Source organism: Dipodomys spectabilis, unplaced genomic scaffold (genome assembly GCF_019054845.1).
Source record: "Dipodomys spectabilis isolate Male_0828 unplaced genomic scaffold, ASM1905484v1 ptg000206l, whole genome shotgun sequence".
NCBI classification, from domain to species: Eukaryota; Metazoa; Chordata; class Mammalia; order Rodentia; family Heteromyidae; genus Dipodomys; species Dipodomys spectabilis.
In genome coordinates, this window is record NW_024870883.1 from 881,995 (window position 1) to 889,644 (window position 7,650).

The window sequence follows — 7,650 nt, forward strand, 5'->3', positions numbered from 1 at the left end:
ATTCCTTCTATCTGGAGTTATTCCTTATTTTCTTTCACAACTATTAATTAGCCTCTGCATTTTTGGTGCCATAACTGACCAAAAAGATTTCAAAATCACACATAGCCTACCATTCTCTTTGTGATTAGCAGTGAGGACACAAATCTTGGAATGGTTGAATTTCCAGAATTAAACTTTACCTGATATCTAAGCACAACCCTGGAATTAATTGCTATGACTTAATGAATGAGATTTTTTCAACACAGTATCCTCATATAAGTAAAGTACATGAATTAGGAACTGTTGTCAGGTGTCAGTATGGAAGGAGCAATTATATATTCCAAGTGTGGGTTATTTATTTTGCATTTACTAACTGAATATTTTTGTTTTGCTTTGATTTGATTTGTTTTTGTTCTTTTTGCCAGTCGAGGGGCATAAACTCAGGGGTAGGGAATTTTCCTGAGTTTTTTTTTTCTTGCTCAATGCTATCTCTCTATCATTTGAGGCACAGCACCACTTCCAGTGGTTTTGTGTGTGTGTGTGTGTGTGTGTGTGTGTGTGTGTGTGTGTGTGTGTGTGTGTGTGTGTGTGTTACTAAGGAATTGAACCCAGGGTTTCATGGATGCTAGGCAATCACGGTACCATGAAGCCACATTCACAGAGCCCTAAATAACTTTCTTAAGATGGCATTACATTTTCATTCTGTAACTATGTATCATAATTTTGGCCAGGTGCTAGAAAATTATGTAGAAAACAATACAATACAATAAGTCCAGTAAGGCTGGATGGAAAATGAATAACTGTTACGATCTAGCCAGGGAACAGAAGGGCTTATCTCATGGAGCTGTTTCAACAAGCAGAGGAGACAGCTCCTGACCCACATCCAACCTCCAGAATGAGAGGGCCAACCTTGGGTTCCAGCCACATTGGGATGCCGGGCCCCCTCCTCCAGAACCCATTCGACCAGTTCGTTTGAAAGAGAGATAGAAAATAATTCAGAATTACAATTAAGTCTGGTGTCAGTGGCTCAGAATTCTAATCCTAACTACACAGGTATGAGGATCATGGTTCATAACCAGCCCAGGCAGGAACGTCTGTGAGACTTTTATCTCCAAAGAACCACCAGAAAATCAGAAGTAGTGTTGTGGGTTCAAGTGGTAGAACACTAGCCTTTTGCTGAGGCTCTTGGGACCATCGCCCATGCCTAGAGTTCTAGCCCCACGACTGACAAGAAGTGGACTTCCTACCACAAGAAGCAGACTGAATAGCACCCATTGTCCTAGGGAGCATCGTAGCAAAGTCAGGAAGAGCTTCTTCTGAAGTTGAAGTCATAAGTAGGTCACCTGGATTCTCTCTGCCTTGGTAGCTCCAGCTGCAAAACTCAACACAGTGAAGGATCCTCTTCCTCATGGGGATAGGGTAATGATGAGAGAGAGCCATGTTTTGTTTCATAATCCCACATCTGTTGCACAATTAATAACAGGCCCCGCCTGAGCCCTTTCTGGCTATCTTCCTGTCATTTCCTCACAGAATTGCCGAGAACCTTATCTGAAGACTGCTCCCTCTGTTCCTAGCCATGCTCCAGAGATCCCTCTGTATAAATCCCTTGTTTCCTCACAACTGTCCTGTGAGGAGAATGAGGTCTGATTGTTACGAACCTACCCAGAGTTTCACCTGTGGTCAAGAATCGTCTGCTGTGATTTTTCTGCCTGGTCAAACTGACTTAAGAAACCATTCAAGCCACAGGAAAATCAAACACAAGTAGACCAGAGCCTCCAACAAGAGACAGGTTAAGAACACAAGGGAGATACAGGATCTTCCCATCCCCCACAAAAAAATCAAAGAACTCTTTTCTTGTACCTTTTATAACTTTTATTCTAAAAGATTTTTTTTTTAATTTTTAACTTTAATTTTCTTTCCATTAATTTTTATCTTCCTCTCATAATTTTTATTTTTGGGGTATATGTGTGTGTACTTTTTTTTATCTCTTTTCAGAAACATTGAAGTAATACCTTGCATTCTCTCAGGCCACAAGGGAAAAGAAATTAAAACAACAGGAAAAGCCACCAGAGAAAATCCTGTAACACACTGGAACAACACACTGCTTAATCACGAGTGGGTCATGGAAGAGATTAGAAAAGAAATTCAAATGTTGATGAACACACAAATTACCAGCTCCTTTGGAACAGAGCAAAGGCAGTACTCACAGGCAAGTTTATAGCTCTGAGTTCATACATCAATAAATTGGAGAGATCTGAAACCAACCATTTAATGAGACATCTGAATCTCCTTGAAAAAGAGCAGCAAGATGATCCCCAATCCAGTAGATGGTAAGAAATAATTAAAATTAAATCATAATTAAATGAATCACAATCCAAAAAAATCATAGAAAGAATCAACAAAACAAAGATTTGTTACTTCCAAAAAATTAACAAAATTGACAGACTCTTAGCAAATCTTATCAGAAAAAGAAGAGAACACACCCAAATAAACTCAGAGAGGAGAATGGAAACATCACCACAGAAAGAACCAAGATTCAGAACATTTTTAGGGAATACTTCTCAAAACGTTATGCTAATAAGTTTGAGAACTTGGCAGAAATGGACCTTTTCCTAGCAAATATTGACATGCCAAAACTAAACCAAGATAAGTTATACCATCTTAACAGGCCCATACCAAGCATTGAAAGTGAAACATCAATAACACACCTCCCATCTAAGAAAATCCCAGGACCGGATGGCTTTACAGCATAATTTTATAAGCCCTTGAAAACACAGCACACACCAATACTCCTCCAAATCTTCAATGAAATTGAAAGAGAAAGTTCACTACTGAACTCATTTTATGAAGCCATAACAACCCTCATGCCCAAACCAGGCAGGGACACATCACAGAAAGATAACTATTGACCCATTTATTTGATGAACATTGATGCAAAACTTCTCAACAAAATTTTCGCCAATCAACTTCAACAATTCATCCAAAAAATTCTACACTATGATCAAACAGGATTCATTTCAGAGATGCAAAGCTGGGTCAATATATGCAAATCAATTAATATAATTCATCACATCAACAGGAGCAAAGATAAGAACCACCTGGTTATCTCAATAGATGCAAAAAAAGCATTTGACAAGATCCAACGCCCCTTTATGATGATGGTTCTGGAAAAATTAGGAATCCATGGAACTTTCCTCAATACAATAAAGACTATATATGACAAACCTACAGCCAGCATTATACTTAATGGTGAAAAACTAAAGCCATTTCCTCTTAACTCAGGAACGAGAAAAAAATGTCCACTCTCTTCATTTCTCTTCAATCTAGTATTAGAATGCAGAGCTACAGGAATAAGACAAGATGCAAACCTAAAGGGGATCCAAATAGGGAAAGAAGAAGTAAAACTCTCCGTCTTTGCAGATGTCATGATCTTGTATTTAAAGAATCCCATAGATTCCACTCCCAAATTACTCAGGATGATTCAAAATTTTGGCAAAGTAGCAGGTTATAAAATTAACCCCCCAAAATCAATGGCTTTTCTGTATACCAACAATGAGAAAAGTGTGGCTGAAATTAGGAAAGCATCTCCATTCATAATAGCTCCACAAAAAATAAAATACCTAGGAATTAACTTAACCAAAGGAGTGAAGGAACTCTATGATGAAAATTTTAAAAACCTGATAAAGGAAATCAAAAGAGATCTTAGAAAGTGGCAAAAACTCCCATGCTTATGGATTGGAAAGATTAACATCTTGAAAATTGCAATCATTTCCAAGGCTCTCTACAAATTCAGTGCGATACCTATCAATATTCCAACCTCATTCTTCAAGGAAATAGAAGAGGCAATCCAATAATTCATCGAGGACAATAAAAGACCAAGCATAGCAAAACGATCCTCTACAGAAAAAACTGTGCTGGAGGAATATCATACCAAATTTCAAACTCTACTACAAAGCAATTGTAATCAAAACAGCTTGGTACTGGCATAAGAACAGACCTCAGGACCAATGGAATAGAATTGAAAACTCAGAAATGAACCTACAGATATAGAGCCAACTACTCTTCCATAAGGGAGCTAAAATAATAGAATGGAAGAAAGACAGCCTCTTCAGTAAAGGGTGCTGGGAAAATTGGTTAACTACTTGTAGAAAACTAAAGCTAGATCCTTATATATCACCCTGCACCAGACTCAACTACAAATGGATCAAAGACCTCGGAGTCAAAGCAGACACTTTGAAAACATTGCAGCATGGAATAGGAGAAATCCTAGGTCTCCTTGGCACAGGTTGAATTTTTTTTTAATAGAGACCCAGAAACAAAAGAAATCAAAGAAAAGTTGGACAAATGGGATTTCACGAAGTTGCCGAGCTTCTGCATGGCAAAGGACATAGCTAGCAAGATCAATAGAAAGCCCACGGATTGGGAGAAAATCTTCACTAGCCATACTAGGGACAAGGGTTTCATATCTAAAATATACTTGGAACTCAATAAATTAAATCCCCCAACAACAAATCTTCAAAGAAACAACTGCCCAATAAATAAGGCTAAAGCCTTAAAGAGAAACTTCTCTGAAGAGGAAAGAAGGATGGCCAATAGACAAATGAAGAAATGCTCAACCTCTCTAGCCATAAAAGAAATGCAAATCAAAACAACATCGAGATACCACCTCAGCCCAGTTAGAATGGCTATAATGAAGAACACTGATAACAGCTTCTGGAGGGGATGTGGACAGAAGAGAACCTTACTGCATTGTTGGTGGGAGTGTAAATTTGTTCAACCACTTTCGAAAGCTGTATGGAGGTTCCTCAAAGACCTCAACATAGAGCTCCCCTATGATCCAGCAATACCACTTCTGGGCACTTACCCAAATGTTTTCAAAGAAGACCACACTAAAGCTACCAGCACAACTATTTTTATTGCAGCCTTTTTTTTTTTTTACCTTAGCTAAGATATGGAAGCAACCCAGATGCCCTTCGGTAGATGAATGGATCAAGAAAATGGGTTATATATATACACATTGGAATTCTATGCCTCCATCAGAATGAATGACATTGCTCTATTTGTTAGGAAATGGAAAGACTTGGAAAAAATTATATTAAGTGAAGTAAGCCAGAACCAAGGAAACATAGGTCCCTTGTTTACCCTTATTTGCAATAACTAGTATATATCTGAGTCAAGCATAAAAGTTCAGATAAATTCATGTTAGTGAAAGAACCCTATAATATCTATTCAATTTTTTTCTTTCATACTATTGTTACTAGTACATTCATAACATTATTTCTTTGTTGCCTTTTTATGTCCCTCCCACACGGTATATTCCCTGCTTTCACTGTATCTGATGTTGTTATAATTTATGGAGGGGAAGGGAAAAAACAAATCGTTGAAATAGGGATTAAAGTTGGACCCATTGCAACAATGAGACGTAGAAGTGGTATGTCGAAAATGAACTTGACAACTCTGGTAGGGGGAGGGGGAGGGTCGGGTAGAGGGGTGGGGGGAGGATGGGATGGGAAGGGGAAACAAAGGAGGAGGCTACAATGCTTGATAAGATATGTACTCATATCTTGCCCATGTAATTTTAACCGCTCTGGACAGTATTTTCACAATTAAAAAAAAAAGAATCGGCTGCTGTGGACTAAATGTTTGAGATAATCCATCTAAATCGATGACTGTGCATGTTGCTACATGTCTACCACCCCAACTACAGATGACCAGGCCTGGTGGAGCATACCTGTCACAGATAGGAGGACATCAATCCAGCCCAGCCAGAGCATATAGAGGCTCTGTTTCAGAAATGCCCAAAACAGAAAGGTGGCTCCTCAGAGCCAGGGACAGGAAACAAGTAGCGGGTCTTGGTGCCCTCAGAGGGGTGTCTGACCTGGGGTAGGGGTGGTTTGGGGGCAGCCACTCACTTGTGCTCCTGGGAGAAGTTGCTTGAGGCTGCTCCAGGTGGGGCGAGCGGGAATGGCAGTGGCATTGCAGACACATGGCCTCAGAGAACCAAGGCCAGGGACCAGGTTGGGGCTTTACACAGCCTGGCTGGGTGCCATTGCCTGATGTTTGAAATTCTGAACCTTGGGAAGGCGGGGAGGGGGCTGGGGACTAGGAAGGCATCTCAATTTCCTTCTATATTCCAGTGGCCTTGAGTCTCTTCTCACCACTCAGCCATCTATGCTGGTAGTGGTATAAACTAACAGAGGGAATCCTGGTGCTACCAGGCAGCATGGAATGTGGGCGTGGCCACCATTCTTGTATCTCATTGGTCATAAAGAACAATGAAAGAATGAGGGTGTGGCCAGAATCCGGTGATGCAAATAGCATGGGCAGTGTCAAGAAGATAGCAGCTCCCCCAGCCCTTTTCCCAGGGAACAATGTCCAATTCAGTTGGAGAAAAGAGGGTGACCTGCTTTAGCCGCATGGCTGCACAGATCATTGTGTATGGCTGTTTGTTCCCAGTCGCAGACCGTAAACTGAAGATATGGCACAGTCTGTGAGCTGCTTTTGCTCAAGGCTGGCCTTCCACACTGGAGCCACAGGGATTCTGGCTTTGTTGGCACTGAAGTTGGACTTTCCTGCCTAGGGTGACTTCGACCATGATCCTCCCATCACAGCCTTGTAAATATCAAGGAAGACTGTTGAGGGCCACTGGTGCCTGCCCAATCATTGGTCTTACTGTTGTTCTTGGACAGACTGATGAGTTCCCTATCCTCGGGTTTAAGTGGTGGGAGCTATAGCCCACAGTTGGAATCCTGGTCCAGCCACCTCAAAATGGAAGGAGATCCTAAGAAACTTATTCCTGTCCATATGATTGCCAATGGAATATGATGTATGTCATGATTGAAAGAGCAGTTCTTGAATGATTCTAGGATAAAATTATATAGAATTATTTTATAGGTCACTGATCGATGTTAGTTAATGCTTTATGCAGCATTTAAACAATCACATTCATAAAATGGAGACATAAATGAAATACCTATGAATTACTATACTATTACATAAGATAAATATGCCGTTTTTCTGCCAGGACTGGGATTGGAAGCTATGGTCTTGGTAAGTCTGTTGCACTGTGTGGGAAGGGGAAGCTGGCCTCCTTGAAGTCAAGAAATTCAAGTCTGTTCTTTAGGCCTGAAATAGATCCCCACCACTAGAAAACATCGTATTCATGTACAATTTACATATATGATTCATATTTACATACATATGTTGACTCCATATTGCATTCAGTGCAGTTATTTTATTTGTTTGTTTTATTCATGTATTGACCATTTATTTTGACTATTATGGCAAATAAAACATTGATTATATAAGATATAGGTCTGTGTATGTATTCCACTTCATACCTGACACTAAGGACTTTCACAGAAAAGGAAACATGTGTCACCATCAACTTCTTACTCCAGAATTCATTTTTGGGGAGTGCTGGCAACTAAACTCACGGCCTACAAGCCTACAAGGCCCAATTCATGAATGGGTGAGTGTCAGCACGCCATCCTGGGGCAAATTGAGCTGAAAGGCTATTCCCAGGACCTGGGATCAAGCCCCAGGTGTTAGCAAAATAAGAACAGATTGACATGCAGATGGAAGTACGCTAATAAATATGTATTTATATAGAGTGTTAAAGATGTCTATATATTATTCAGTTATATAGACTACATTCCTACCAATTCCTGG